The sequence below is a fragment of the Nyctereutes procyonoides genome, unplaced genomic scaffold (genome assembly GCF_905146905.1).
Source record: "Nyctereutes procyonoides isolate TBG_1078 unplaced genomic scaffold, NYPRO_anot_genome, whole genome shotgun sequence".
In the NCBI taxonomy this organism is placed as follows: Eukaryota; Metazoa; Chordata; class Mammalia; order Carnivora; family Canidae; genus Nyctereutes; species Nyctereutes procyonoides.
Genome location: NW_026575135.1, coordinates 44,709,951 through 44,726,009, shown reverse-complemented (window position 1 = coordinate 44,726,009; position 16,059 = coordinate 44,709,951). Strand labels below are relative to the sequence as shown.

Sequence of the window (16,059 nt, the reverse complement as noted above, 5' to 3'; positions counted from 1 at the left end):
AATTAAGAAATAAGGAGACTTGGCATCTTATGGAGATATGTATGTACATGTGGGTATATACATATACACAGGTGATATATATATATATATAATATATGATAAAGAATATCTATGTCCTTTTCTTTCCTTTGAATTTTTTTTTAAAGATTTACCATTCATTTTGAGAGAGAAAGAGGGGATATTTGAGTAGGGGAGGGGCAGAGGGAGAGAGAATCTCAAGCCAACTTGCCGATGAGTGTGGAGCCCCACACAGGGCTCGATCCCAGAACCCTGAGATCATAACTTGATTCGAAATCAAGAGTCGGATGTTCAACAGAGTGAGCCACCTAGGTGCCCCTCCCTTAAATTTTGATGAGAAAAGGCAGTAGATTCCTCACCAAAGTGGATACCGCCTGGTGTAGAACCTTCCTCTGACTCAGAACCAGCAATGAATTGGCCAGGACCCCATTTCTTGCAGCATAACAAGAACAGCGTTGACTAAAGAAAAAAATGGCTTATAGATCAGGAGACCAAGGTTGATGGGCTAGCTGGGACAGTGAAGTCTTCAATTCTTGGGGTCTTAGTTTCCTCAGCAAAACAACATGGAATTTAATCTAATGGCCTTTCTAGCACCTTTGGGAAATTTCCCATCAGCTCTCAGGGAAATGGTTATCCCTATGACAAAGAGGCTGATGTGGCTTATTTTACAGGCAGAAATGTGTTTTGTTCTCATATGGAAATGTGAAAAAACTGTGTAGCTTGTCACTCTGGTACCTAAATAAGCAAAAAAAGAAAAGCCTTATGCTTAAAATACTAAAAGATCATTTGTTTCCCCTTTACCTAAAAGTAATACTCTGTTCACACAGGCTTATAGATACAAGCTTTTACCTACCTTCATTATTTTTCTCGATTCTAATTGCAAAAAAAATATTACTACTGAAAAATTATCCTCCTACATCACTGTGCATCTTTTCTTCTAATAATGAAGGCTATTTTGAACATTTTACACAATCAGAAATGGTAACAGGCCTTTTAAGCACATTTGTTAAACACTGTTAATCGTATTTGTTATTTTTAATTATTTTATATATGTGTGCATGTGTGTGTGTGTGTATTTTTCAGTATGAACAATAATCACAAAGTGGCTAGTTTGGCATACCCCATTAAGGGTTCTATCATTTTAAAAATGCTTTGAAATAAAATATAGTCAGAATGAGGCTAAGAAGATGCACATTTTTAAAAATTTCTCATAGAAACTAACCATCTGTACAATAATCCATTGTCTGCTCTACAAAGGTGATTTATTAAGGATAATGAAGCATATGATTTAATAGCTGCCGCAAATCCTTTTCCAAGTAAGGATGGGTATAAATAATACAAAAAGATGGTCCAATAATAGCCAAATCCTAACCTAAGAACTATTCTATATGCTAGGTCACAGGAAATTAGATGAGCTCAATTAACTGTGGAGCTAAGTGACGTGTGGCTAGGTAGCTAAGGCTCTACTCACTCTCTCCTAGCCTAGTAGTGGTTATTATTGCTATTTAGTAAGTCTGTAAGTTCCACCATCATGATGGAATTTGAGTAGCTTTTTTCCACATGACAACACAAAGCCCTCCAATAGGAAACAGACTTTATGTAGCACCCATTTCTCAAAATCTTAAGAATTTAGAAGTCTATTTGTCAGTGCAAATTGTACTTGGCCTGTTTTCCTCCTCTGTATATCCCCACAGTATCTTGCATTTAGTGGAGTTTAATGTGTGGCACTTTAAAGAATGAATTCATAAATGGGAGAACAGGTGAGTAGTAAAATGAGGTCTCTAAAATCCTTGCAGGAACAACAACAACAAAAAACACATGCAATTCTATATCCTTGTGAGAAACGGTTCTAGTATTTGCCAATACGTAACACTTTTAACTTTTGATGGCCAATTGTCAAAAGGTTATCTCTTTTGGTGGTAAAGGTTTCCACTGGCCAGCTTCTTATAAAACATGAGAAAAACCCAAGAAATCATACACACTCTCTGAATGAAAATGTCCAAACATGAGCTCCTACTTGCAAACCAACACATTCCTCTTCTGGTTAACTCTGTTAATAGTCAAGTCTTTACAAACACTATGAATCAGTGAGGCAAATTTCTGGTAACAAGAAGTAAAACCCATCATACTTACAGATGTTTGGCATGAAAAGATTATCTGAGTGCGCCTTACAGAAGTGGCATAGCCATTCACTGATAAGCTGGCACAGCCAGTCCTGTCCACATGCCACCCAGCACGTCCATCTAAAATAAGATTAGGTGTTACAAATCCTTGTTTTTAAGTAACACAGGGATGTGGAAAATTTCCACAGCTCCACATAATCAAGGGGCCTATATGTGAGACATATGTCGCCGCCTAAAAAAATGTATGCTTCACCAGGTACATTCACCATCAGCATATCTCCACACTGCAGTTTCTACCACTTTTGCTCTTGTGAGCGTCGCTTGCCAGAACTGAGATCAATTTTATTAGATACCATTAGTCTCTGTTAGGGCGGTCATTTGAATAACAACAGATTGGCAAGTATAAAACTAAGGCACCTGTTGTACATTTGGCAGCCTGGATGAGGCCCTTTAAAATGAAAACAAATACAAGCTATAATCATGCCAGGCAATGGCTTTTGGTTCAATAATGACCATGTGTCAGAATTAAGTGCATCTGGGAATTCCTACCCCAGCCAGATGTAAAGGCAGATTTGTCTTGTCTAGTGACATATGAGTAGATACACACAGTATACTCAGATTTGGCTTTGTCATGGCTTGGTAGAGAACTAGGTAAGTGGAATTTAGCTCACGTAAAATAAAAATGAACTTCTAAGGAGTAATTGATAATATAATCGTAAATTGCAGGATTAAATATTAAACATATGGATTATAAGATTTGGGCCACGAACTAATCCATCTCTTATTTCTCTGCACACACTTGATTTGTTCATGTAATACTTCACAACAATGTGTCAATTATGACTACACTGAGCAAGGCCATGGGCTAGGTGCTAGAGATACTGCTAGGAACAAGACATGGGTTTTAGCTTCAAAGAATTTGTAATCAGTCAGCCCATATATAAGCAATTGCAGTGCATTATGATATACGTTATGTGTCTAATTTATTCAGTGCTTGTTCAGTGCATAAAGCGTATTCAGTCTTGGGAGAAGGGGATGTCTTCCTGGAAGAGTTATCAGCTAAGATAAGACCTAAAGGAAGAGATGACTTGGACAAAAATAGAAGGAGAAGGGACTTTACACATGGAAGAGAAAAGACATGCTCAAAATAACAGATGGAAGAGTCAGAGTAGTGCATCTGGGAAATAGCAAATACTTTTGTGTGGCTGGAATGTACACGCATTGAGGGTGGGACAAAGGGAACACATAAAATGAACATAAGAATAGCGAGGTGGCAAGAGACAAGGCAGAGGGAAAGATATCAAAGTGTCTTTTGCTGCATATTTCAAGGAAATGTGGGACCACAGGAATATTTGGAGGAGAGAGATGACTTGTTCAAATATGAGTTTCTTAAAGACCAAACTGGCTGCAGAACAGAAAAGTAACTATAGTATGTTCCCAACTAAGCACGGAGAGGCTGCAAAACAGGCAAAAGGTGATGGGGACCTTGCCAACAGATTTGGTTGAAAGGAAGTTAATATTAATTTTGGTATACTTGGGATAACAAATCCTTTAGATAAAACAGATTTTAAGTGACAAATTTTAAATCACAATTTAAATTATGTATTTCCTAACTTTTTCATTAAAACTAAATCAGATCAAGCTGAGTCAAGACAATAGTAAAATCAGACTCAAATGCATTTAGGAAATCATTTCTTAGGTAATGCCTGAATATTCCTAAGGACATTTACTGAACTTGTCATTCTTAATTTATAACTGTTATCATCAAAATACATCTATTAAGATAGTAGCTGAGGAAGAACCTTCACTACACATTAGCCAAAGAAGGTAGGATCTCCTTTTCCAGGCTTCTCGGAGGTTGTACTTATAAATTAACTCACAGGAAAACATGGCTAAGCCAGATAGTGTATGATTGCAAGAAGCACTTTAGAAGCCTGGGTAAAGAAGGCTTTAACTGTTGACATTCTGTAAGACCCATAAGATACCAGAGCATTTTCTATGTAGCTTTATTTTATGTACCATGTCTGACTTAAAACTTCAGGGTGCCTTGTTGCCAGAGAAAAAAATAATTTTTTCAAATCATCAAACAAATGTAAATCCTATATTGTATTATTTATAAAATCATAATTAATCAGAAATAGACCTCCTAAGCCTCACGAGAAAAGAAAAAAGCTAAACCTTCATAAAACAGATTAAATGGAGAAAAACTTATCAAATCATCCCTTATTGATAATGAAATTAACTGGTAAGCAGTGAAAATAGAGTATTTTAGAAGAGACATTATAATTTTTTAATAAATTAATTTTTATTGGTGTTCGATTTACCAACATACAGAATAACACCCAGTGCTCATCCCGTCAAGTGTCCCCCTCAGTGCCCATCACCCATTCACCCCCACCCCCCGCCCTCCTCCCCCTCCACCACCCCTAGTTCATTTCCCAGAGTTAGGAGTCTTTATGTTCTAAAGAGACATTATAATTGACAAAAATTACCAGATACAACTGTGTAGGGCAGGCTGCCAATAAATAGAATGCATATATATATATATATATATATATATATATATATATATATATATATCAGTCACTTGGCATAATTTCATTCCTTTGATGGGAGACTGCTCTTCAGATAATCCTGCTGGATCCATATTTGTCTATCTAAAAATGTTTTGTTTCCTTACCTGCTGGGCAGTTATGAAAATGCCAGCCTTTGTGGTTTTTAAAAACTATTCTTGGTAGAAATATTTTGTTTAGGCACTTCTGTTCCAGAGCTCAGGCAGTTGTGTCACTGGCCTGAAAAGCAAATAATTTCGGAGTTGGAAGGGAATGCCTCCAGGCCCAATCAGAGAAAGGAGCAGACGAGGCTCATCATAAATGATGGAGGGACAACCTACATAATGCCTAAGATTCTTCCTGAATTTGGGTCAAGAAAGCACCATATTGGTTTTACTTGCCTAGTATACGTGAAATAAATGCTTAAAAATCCCATCAGACACAAGCATATACTGAGGGTTAAGACTAGAGTGGATGATACTTGAGATTGTAATATTGCTTGACTTAAAACCTCAGCTTTAAGTTCCTTCTTTACTATTTCTAGCTATGCAACCTTGGGCAAGTCACTCAACCCCTTGATGAATCCGTTTCCTCTGAAATAAACTGGTGATAATAAAAGCATTGAACTCAGACACAGTTACTTTAGAGATTAAATGTGGTACTGAAGAAAAAGTGCTATGCTGAATGTCCAGCACCTAGTAAGTACTCCAAATTCTAGCAACCATCACTCCTCTGCATTGACACAGACCACAGCTACTGTACTTCCAGTATCACAAAAATTAAAGAAACTTGGTTTTCACCTATTTCAGAGTCCTGAGCATCATAAGGGGTTTCAAATGAACTATTATTCTCCACATTCATGATTTCAATTAAATTCAACTCAAACTAAACTCAAAGAAAAGGGCAGAGTACTTGAGCTGAGAACTAGAAAATGAGAGAATAATTAGAAGGATTTCAAGGGATGCAAGTTAGGACAGCTGGTAGAGAAAGAGGATTCCAGAGACAGTGCTGTCAGAACCCGAGGTGCCGGGAACAGTCTTCTCCCAGATGGCAGGGACTCTGCACGCTGCAGGAGGATGAGCACCTGCATGAGCATGAGCACCTGGAGTCCTGTGAGGGAGGCTGCCCGCAGCACAGGTGAGGGCTCACCTGCAAAGTGCCTGGCTCGCTGTGCTAGGACTCAGCACTCGAGTGTGCAGACTTCGGAAGGCTGGTGTTCCAGAGAGCAAAAGTTTTCAGGAAGAGCTCTGAGAGAAGCATGAGAACACAGAGACCGCCTAGGAAGCTATGAATGATGTCCTGAGCATGTCAACAACACAGGAAAGGGAGTGGTGGAAAGAGAGTGATAGGGTTAGAGGAGATGACAGGAATCACACCCGCAAAATTGAATGGGGATAGGAATAAAAGGAAGGGTGACGCCCAAGTCACTAGGGCAGGGATAAATCAGATGATGGGGTACCAAGAAAAAAAAGCTGAACTGAGTATGGATGGAAGAAAATATTTTAGGTTATAAAATGCAGAGTTTGGGATGCAGGAGAGCCTTCTATTTCTCAACCATCTAACAGGCAGATAGGAAATCAGGTCTGGAACTCCACTGAGAAGTTAGGAAATTTATTTTGAAGGTCACCTATGCGTAAAATTATTGCTTCTGGGAGAGGTGGATAGGAACATCACAGGAGACTGGATAAAAGGTGGCCTGAAGAGGGCCATAGGTCAAATGAAAAAAAAAAAAAGAGTTTAGGGTGAAGATGGAGACATAGGAGCCAAAACATCAGATAAAGAGAAAACAATGTTGATGAAAAAAGCGCCAAAGAAAGAACTTAGAGAGAACTACTACCACCCATGGGATATTTCCAATGGAAGATGTTCCCCAAAATATAGTCCTCTAAAAACATTACAATTCCTTCTCATCCCTGCCCCTGCCAGAAAAAAAAAAGGAAAATTATTTCTTGGCCATTAAGTGGATTCAGAATATTTAAGTCGTTTCCAATAGACTACTATTATTCCCAAATAGCCAAATAATCTTGGCTAGATCCATTTAAAATAAGATATAAAACCATGTACCTCAAAAACACACTTAACTATTTCAACCAGAAACATCAAAAGGGGTACACATATTTTTTTCTCACTTAAAATTCTTTAATAATATTTCAGTTAAGTTACTACTACAAGTAGTTTGAATTGTTTTTACAGAGGCCAGCACCTACTTGTGCAGTAAGAAAGCATTAGTGCACACTCTCAGTAAGTCCCTTCAGTTGGGACAGAACATGAGGAAGGGGGAATGGAAGAAAAAATTATTTTAACCACTGAAAACAAATGTCTCTTTGACCTATAGTGGGACACCGGATTGGCACTTGATGTGTCTAGTCTAATTTTTTCTCTGTGAAACTGTACTGGCAGATCTTAGGGAGAGACAGAAGGCAGTAAATTCCTATCCTCCATCAATACATTTGACCTCAGAACAAACCCCACAACTGGCTACAGGCACCCACCATCCATCATTGCTCTTGAAACCTGATCTTTCAGGGAAGGACAGCTGCACTGGGCAAAGAGCTAAGGAGCTTTCTAAGATGCACTACCAGTAAAGAAAGAAAAAGGCAATTCTTTTGGTTCAGTATTGTAATTAAACGCTTTTCTAAACATTTCTTCCCCCAGACTACAGCTCCACGTCAAATATCATTAAGACTCCATTAATATATTTTTGACTTTCAAGTAAAATGCTCTCTTTGCATATTTTAGGTAAAATCATTGCTAGTTTTTGCTTTAAATGCTTTCTGTCCCATGACATACTGATGTATACAGATTTCAATAAACATGCTGTAAAGAATTATTGAAAAGAAACCGTAGTTCCAGCATCTGTAGTAATCACAGCATTGCACAACAGAGTGCAAATTGAATAACAGACACAAAACATCCACGTCCAACACACCTAATTTTTAGGTCAGCTAGCAATAATTTATAGCAGATAGCTAAAAATAGCAGAATCCTATCACAGAAACTAGTATTAATGAATATAACATGTTTCTTACATAACTCTTATAACCAGGATGTTTTTTAAATGAAAAATAAGACAAATTCTTCTTATCTAATCGGGGCTTCATTACATCTATGGCTATTTTCTCCACTTTGCAGATGGTGAAACTGAGACACTGAAATGTTATGTAACTTCCCCCAAGATTCCACAGGTAGTAAGTGACAAGACGAATGTATGAATTCTGTTCTTCTTGTATCAAATTTATATTCTTTTCACTGCAGCAAAAGAAGGAGAAGAAAAGGAAGAGAGGGAGGGAGCAAAGAAGGAAGGAAGTAGGTCGAGATTTTACAGTCTTTAGCATTACCTTTGTATACACTATAAACTAGCAGGATTAAATAAGATTTAACAAGAACGAGTTTTCAATTATTTATAAAATCAGTACTAATACAAAATTTTTTGTTAATAAAAGGAGTTGATTTACTGAAGCTTAAAAGAGAAGGCTCTTATTACTTGCGACCCAATGATTACAGATGATCATTTTATATATTTGAAAGTACAGTATCTCCTAATCCCAAAACAATACTGAGAAGTGCTGTTTTCTAAATGGAATTCACAATCTCAACTTAGTTAGCTAGTGCTACATTAAGAAATAGAGCCTGGAGGCTGTTAAAAAAAAAGACAATTAAGAATTTATAAATCCAATCAATTTCATGAAACTGACAAGAGTTACAGAGCTTAAATCCAGTAAATAGCAATGTGGTGAAGGTCACAATGCTCCTGATATTGTTATCTAAGTATCAAAGTTAAACGAGGTTTCTGGTCAGTGAAAATCCAAAGAATTTAGAGAAAGCCTAGCCTCAGATGGCCGCTTTTGCTTTCGTATTTTGTCATATATTCTGAAGGAGCCGAAGAAGAGCCTGCCACCTAAGAGCAGTCGTTTGCAAAGGAAAGCAGAGCCTGCTTGCTTCAGGTGGGGAGTAAGGATCATCTAAGTTGTCTCAATATTACTGGTCTGATGGCACACCTGAGCTGCTGGCTTACGGACAAAGTCAGTGGTCTTAGCTTTCCAAATTGCCAGTTCTTTCATTAATTTCCTTATCTGACACAAAGGGATTTGATTTGAGGGACAGTAAAGGTTGAAAAGTAAATACAAAGTTCAGTTTTGCTCTATTTCTATGTAATTTTTAAAAAGCTATAGACAAACGGGCAAGTATTGATATGATCCAATTAGATATATCAGAGCATCAAATAGAAAATAATGAACAGAAAGATACTGAATGGATTCCCTGGAGAGGGAGAAGGCAGGAGGACATAACAGGCATGATTTTAGCCATTTCCCCCCTACCCCCCAACACATTGTGTTAGGAATATGGCAGTATATGTGGATATAATACTTAAGTTACTTCAACGTCTAAGTCTTAAAAATATTTGATGAATAAAATGTTAAGAGAAGAAAATACCAATTTGATTACATGAAAGCAAATGGGGAATTTATTAACGGGGAAACGAAGGGCAGAGGACTTCTATGTAATTTTGTGGCATACTTTTTTAAAGAATTCTATTTCACTAGTGCTTCAGTCTAGCACCATTGTCATGACTTTGTTATTTAGGTTGCATTAGGTCAGAGACTGTTGTAACATATAAGCATTTGCTCTTTGACCTTCCCAAGACTTATGACGCAAAGAAAATGCTGAACTTTTATATCTAAGGCTATAATTTCATATAATGAACAATCAAGAAGCACAAGCCATATATTCTTTCAGCTATCTTTTCTAAGGGCTTAATTGTGAAGAGCTGAAACACATTTAAAAAATGGGGGGTGGGGGAGTTAGACACTTCAATTGTCAAAACAAATGCAAGCCAAGCATGAAATTTTAAAAATGTTATCAGCTACTAATTAGAAGCAAATGAGATTATCCATATAGAAAAACATATCCCTAAATAAACCAATCCTTTGTTGGAAATTTCACTGTGCTATGAAATTACAGAAGCTTAAACAAGTGATGTTTGTTGGAATAAAATTCACTGACAAATCCCTTCTAAACAATCTTCTTCCACGTTATCAGATTTCTTAGTTGATGTGTTAAATACGGGATTCCTCAATCTTATGGCGCACACAGAGAAAAACTCTCTTTGCTATTTCTTGGCAAATCATTAATAATATAAAAAGAAATGTTTTTAAACATTGACTTTGCTTCAGGCTGCAAGTTGCCCTTGTGACATCACAAGTAAGTAGCTTTTCAAAAAGAATTTTTCAAAGAAACCAAACAGTATAAAGAAAAGGTAAATAACTCCATAAGGCAATAAGGCACCCAGATAGGCCTGGCTTAAAATATACCTTATTTTCTCACACTAAACTTTTCAACCAAAACTCCTGTCTCTTTAAGGAAATAGAGAGAAACACACACACACACACACACACAATACATTCTTTGAGTACTCTGGAAAACTGAATACTTACATCTGTATATTTAGCACTTCATATATCTTGTAATACTAATCCTAAAGGTGTATTTTGTGGCCACTAAGTTGGGCACACTATGTCAAAGGTAAAGTTCATTTGTGAGATAACCAGAAACTTTGGGGGGAATGAGAAGAGTACCCATGAGCAAAGGTAAAGTGCATAGATTTAAAGATGTGACTCTGAGAGTACCAGGCTCTCAGGATTACAAGTTGGAGCACACACATACCTCAACTCTCAGACTACCCACAAATACACGGCTGAAATGGAAGGAGGGTAGTTTTAAAGCAAAATCACCTTGAGAAATGATCCTGCCTGAAATGGCACTTTTCATATGTGATTGTGTTAATGATTTCTTATTTACCCATAGAATCTTTTTAAAAATAGAATTGTTTAATGGCTTGATAAATCAAGCTTGGTCTGAAGGAAATCCAATATGCAAATACTGGTAGAGTGCTGTTTTACCAACAGTCACCCTTGTCAGTTTGAAAAAGTGAAAATCAACAAAAGAACAGTGTAAGTATACTTGACCTTATTGCCTAATGTCTATCAAGATTGCCACGGCTGGTCGATTCCAAATTTGTGAAACTGACACTTAAAAATGTATAGAGAATCTTCAGTCCAGGACCCTCAAGTGCTGACTAAACTGGACTCACAGCCTCAGACTCTCCTTCCATACTAACTTGCACAGCACCTACAAAGCGAGTTTAATCACACCATCAATCTATGACTACACTTTCCTTAAAGTAATGCTGCTTCATTTATCTTTTAACCCTACGCTATGCAAATAACATCCTTATCAGTCCAATAAAAAAATGTATTAACGTTCCTACTTGTTTATCCTTGACATACACTGGGATCACATATGAATTTGCACAAATACTTCTTCTGTTTCACATTTTATATGAAAAAAACAACTTTACACCACCATAGTTTCAGAGAAGCTCTGTGAATAATGTTCTTGAAAAACTCTTCAATCAATGATTATGGCTAACATTAGAACATGAGTTAATAGGTTAAAAACAAAACAAAAACTTAGGGGCCTGCCTACTTTTCTTTCTTTCCTTCTTTTTTTTTTTTTTTTTTTAATGTCTCTCTAGGAAGGGTTTGCATCTGCCACCCAAGGGTATCTCCTGGATATAAGAACAGTAATACAGGCCCCTAGTGGCTCAGCGAACAGCAGCAGATGAGGGGATTCCAATTCTCAGTTCTCCACTTGGGAGATATTCTGGCTTTACGTAAATGTCATTCTTAAAAGGCAAACCAAATCATTGCATTTAATGCTTTAATCAGTTTTACTTTCATGGTTATCTACCAAAATACATATATATTAAAGTATATCATCACATTTCATTACTTTGGTAACTACCCCTGCACTGGTCCAGGAAGAATTTGTGTTACATAACCTCCACAATAAAATAGTTAACATTCACTCTTTAATGTCATTACGAAAGTGACATATTACTCAAATATATTAAAATATATTTGAGAGATAATTTTCCCCTTTGAATTTTATTCCTATTACACTTATTGTACGGAGGGCTTTAAGAACAGATAATTTCTGAGTAAAGTGCTCACTATTTCAAATGAAATATTGATGCAAACTGAAGGCCACTTTTGAAATTATAGAAATCGACACAGATTTCCCAACAACAGTCTGTGACAAAACGCACATTGGAGTGCATCTATTTTAAACGATGTACAATTAATAACACCCCTTAATCCTCATCCTCTTGCTGTCTTTCCTTTACAAAAGAAAATTCCAGGCAGGCACATTTACAGCTTTTAGCAATTTTTAACTGGACACAATCTGACAGCTGAATTCAAGAAACTGACCAGCTTGTCAATTTCACACTTTGAAAGTACAATAATAGCTGATAGCATGAGGGTGAATTTTAAAAATCTGTCACAGAATTGCTAGCTCCATTGAAAAGCAAAGTACAGTACATAATTATGGGAGGTGGGAGGCAGAGAAATTTTCTTCCTATGTCCATTTAGGGTGTCTATTTCAAGAATTCGGACATCTAGCATTGGAAATGTATTCTCTTTGCTAAGTCAATAAAATAATATCTATTCGTGGCGCATAACAGAATATGCTTTCAAAATAAGTATAATATCTGCCAAGTATTGTCCTGGATATCATCATATTAGCAATATAACATAATCTTTCGGTGGGTATCATCTAAATATTCTTTTAAATCAGAATATCTCAAGTCTTGGCACACCACCTTGGTTTCACTCAAGTTGAGTAGTGGGTGTGCACACTTTCAAACAGACAATAGCCAAAATAGTCAAAAGTATCAATGGTTGGTCTAACTCCCCATATGTGTGTTATTACAGAACGCATCAAGGGGAACGGTCCAAGTCTGTAAGCTCTGGAAGTCCAACAGCAAATCTATCTCTCCAGCCACAAGCAGTCACTAGTCTCTGGGAGGCTCAACATGAGTGTGCTAAAGTAAGCTCTGGTAAGTCACTGCCACTGTGTCTATAGGCATCTAAAAGAAAATTGAAAGAATAAAACTTTAAGAGAAAATACAAGAAGAGTGATCTCCCGGGGAATCTTGCCGAGTGCTTAAGGTGCAAACTGTAGCTTGGTCTTGGGGGATCACTCAAAGAATTTTAGAAAACAGAGACATTCGGCAAGTCATGTGCTGGGAAGCGAGAGGGAAACAATACAAGTAGATGTGATGGTCCCGGGTTTTGAAGAATTGAACTCCTATTCAGAATCCTGGAACACTCAATTAATGAAAGCCAAGCTCACACTGGGCGTTCAAGATTCTTTTTAAGCCTAAGAAAACGGACTTCATTTGCTAATGCTGCTGAATGAAAATCAACCTCCTAGATAAACAATGCAAGTTTTCTCCAGGGCTACAGAAAAGCTACCATAAATCGATAGAAAAGCAAGGAACCTTTGGTTTGCTGCGGCTTCCTTTTTAGATTGTTTCCTACAACTTATATTTTTCCTTATCAATTCTGCGTTCCTTACCCCGCGGGAGGAGTAAGAACAGCAGATCCCCACAAGCTAGGAACTGGGGTCGTTGATTCAGCCGTGGAAGGTCTCCTAAACAAGCCCCCTCCTCTATGGCAGCCGGGTAGACTTTGATTCCTGCTATTTCTCCTTCCCCCCACTAGTTCAGGGGAAAGAAAGAAAAAGAATTCGCCCCCTCACCATAACCAGCCCTCCTTAAAACAGTAACCACTGCCTCTTAAAAGAAAAAGAGAGAGGATGGATAGACAGACAGACAGACAGACAGGGAGAGGAGCAGGGGCAGCAGCATCGTCGGGTCGGGTCGGGTCGGGTCGGGTCGGGTCGCCCCACAGCTCCTGCCTCTCCCCAGGACCCTGCCCACCCCAGGAGGAGAGCGCGGGGGTCGCACACACACCCTCGTTCTCTACGGTGGCCACTGTCCTCGGTGTGAGGTTTCCAGCGCCCAGCGAGCCGCTCGGAGGAGGACCTGCGCCCGAGAAGGTTCAGAAGAGCCCCTGTGCGCTCGGGGCCGGGGCCGGGGCCGGGCTCGCGGGCGCGGGGAGCTCCGGCCCGGGGGTGGGTGGGGGGTGGGGGGCGCGGGCTGCGGGAGCCGGGGCCGGGGCCGGGGCCGGGGCTGGGGCCGGGCAAGCCCGGGGCGCCCGCAGGGCAGGGCAGGGCAGGGCAGGGCAGCGCACGCGGGGCGGACCGGGTCACTCGGGGACTCACCTGGTCATGCTGGCTCCGGGCAGCTGCCGCCACCGCCTCCCGCGCCGCCAGCAGCACTTTCCCGGCGCCTTCGCGCCCCGCCACGGCCGCGCAGCCCGCCCGCCCGCCGCCTTCGGTGCGCGGCCGCCTTACTCCCGCGGAGCCGCGGCCGCCGCCCGAGTCCCCCCGGCCGCCGCCGCCGCCGCCCGGCGCTCGCGCGGCCAGCCCAGGCCGGCTCGAGGAAGTGCAGGAGAGTCAGCGAGTGAGTCCAAAACCCCGAAATCCAGCATCCAGAGGAGCGCGTCCCCCCGCCCTCCCTCCACCCCTACCCCCTTCTCCTCCGCCTCCGCCTCCGCCTCCTCCTCCTCCTCCTCCTCCTCCTCCTCCCGGGCCGTCCTCCTGGCCCTTCTGAGCCGGAGGCTGCCGCGGCGCTTCCTCCTCCTCCTCCCGCTGCTCCTGCTCGCCCCGCGCTCGCCTCGCAGGCTGCCGCCGCCGGGGGTCCGCTCTCCCTCCTCCTCCTGCCCTCCTCCTCCTCCTCCTCCTCCTCCTCCTCCTCCTCCTCCTCGCGCGGCTCGCGGCTCGCGGCTCGGGGTCCGGGGTCGGTCCGGGGTCCGGGCGGGTCCGGGTCGGGCCGGCTCTCCTCGCCTCCCTCCGCTTCTCGCCTGCCCTCCTGCTGCTGCGGTTGCTGCTGCTGCTGCTGCTGCTGCTTTTAAAGACGGTTCTTTGGCCACAAATAGCAACTCGGCTGCCCCCCTCGGCGCCTCCCTCCCCTCCTTCCCTTCTTCCCCCCAAAAGTGAAGCGCACGCGAGAGGTAACCAGGGACTGAGGCCGTCGGGGAAAGAGGCGACGCGGGGCAGAGGGGGCGCGGCGCAGCCTGGGGAGCGGCCCGAGCGCGGTCCGAGCCGGAGGGGGGCGGCCGGCCCGGCCCGGCCCGGCCCGGCCCGTGGACCTGGCGTGACCCCGGCGGCGGCGGCGGCGGCGGGCGAGGGGACTCGGTGGGGAAATTAAATGGGAAAGCTCGGGAAAGTGACTGCAAAAGCTGCTCCCTTTGTTTCCCCGTCTGGGGGATCTCTAAGATCCTCGGAACCGCGCCGGGGATCCCCCGGAATCGCGCTGGCCCAGCGCGAGCAGAGCGTGTGCGCGTGGCGGGCGCCGGAGTGAGTGCGGGTGCGGTGCGCCCCGGCGGCCGCGCGCGGGCAGGACGGACAGCGGGGCGCGGCCGCCGGCCCGACCCACCGCGGGGGCCGGAGCGCCGGGCGCAGGAGGGGCGGGCCGGGCCGGGCAGTGGGTGGCGGAGGCGCCCCGCGCACACGCGCGCGCGCGCGCACACACACACACACACACACACACACACAGCAGGGGGCGGGGTGACGTCACTCCCCGGCATCCATCCGCCAGGCCAGAAAAGACCCCTCCAACAAATTCACTCATCCCCTAAGAGCTGCGCCCCGCACCCCGAAGGGAGAAAATGCCGGTCGCGCCCCCCACCCCCACCCCCACCCCCACCCCACCCCCCTTCAAAGCAGGTATCATAACACTAGGAGCGCGCGCTGATGAGCCGTCTGCGTCCGCCCCAGTTCACCTTGGCCTCTTACTTACTTACTCGGGGATGCTCGTGGGATCTACTTTGGAGTCAGAGAGGAAGAAAGGAAGTATCGAATCCATCTTACGGGGACGACTCTCGTTTTGCTTCCGTGCTACTTGCTTTCAGGATGTTGGAAATGCACTGCTCCCCGCTTCTCTGAGGAACCCCGTAAACCCGCGCCCTACACGTGCACTCGGTTGTTCGTCTGTGAACCCTTCCACCGCGGCACACACTGGATGCACTGTTGTTAGCTAACGGGCACATCTGAACCTTCCTCACTCCTCCTCCCAGGATCTCTGGCGTGTGGGAAAAGTCAGCAGCTGGAAGCCACCATTGGCAACTGGCCTACATTTTATTAGACATTTTATTAGAAACTTGGTCAGAAAGGTTAAATAAAGTAAAGGCAGGGCCTCCAGCCACCTTCCTTGCTCATTCGAAACTCAGACCAGCACACACACGCGCGCGCGCACACACACACACACACACACACACGCACGCACGGTGTGTGTGTGTTTGAAAGGGCAAAGGTAAGCAGACCTCTTAGGTTGCCACCAATGATCCAGCATCCCCACCGTTGTCTCAGGCTGCCCATTGGTTTCCACCACCTGCATGCTGTCTTCCTGAACCACACTGAAGGATTGGTCAGTAATCTTCTGCCCCTTTTGTGCTCCA

General features: G+C 42.7%; 1 protein-coding gene across 16 annotated transcripts in view; it reads right to left on the bottom strand.

The window, feature by feature from the left end:
• The window catches only part of PTPRD (protein tyrosine phosphatase receptor type D), a 504,675-nt gene extending 490,763 nt beyond the window's left edge, over positions 1 to 13,912 (bottom strand). For all 16 annotated transcript variants that reach the window (XM_055302389.1, XM_055302395.1, XM_055302392.1 and 13 more), the window contains exon 1: positions 13,823 to 13,912. The gene's annotated coding sequence lies outside the window, so the exon portion shown is untranslated. The remainder of the gene's footprint in view (positions 1 to 13,822) is intronic.
• Positions 13,913 to 16,059: the final 2,147 nt, after the last annotated feature.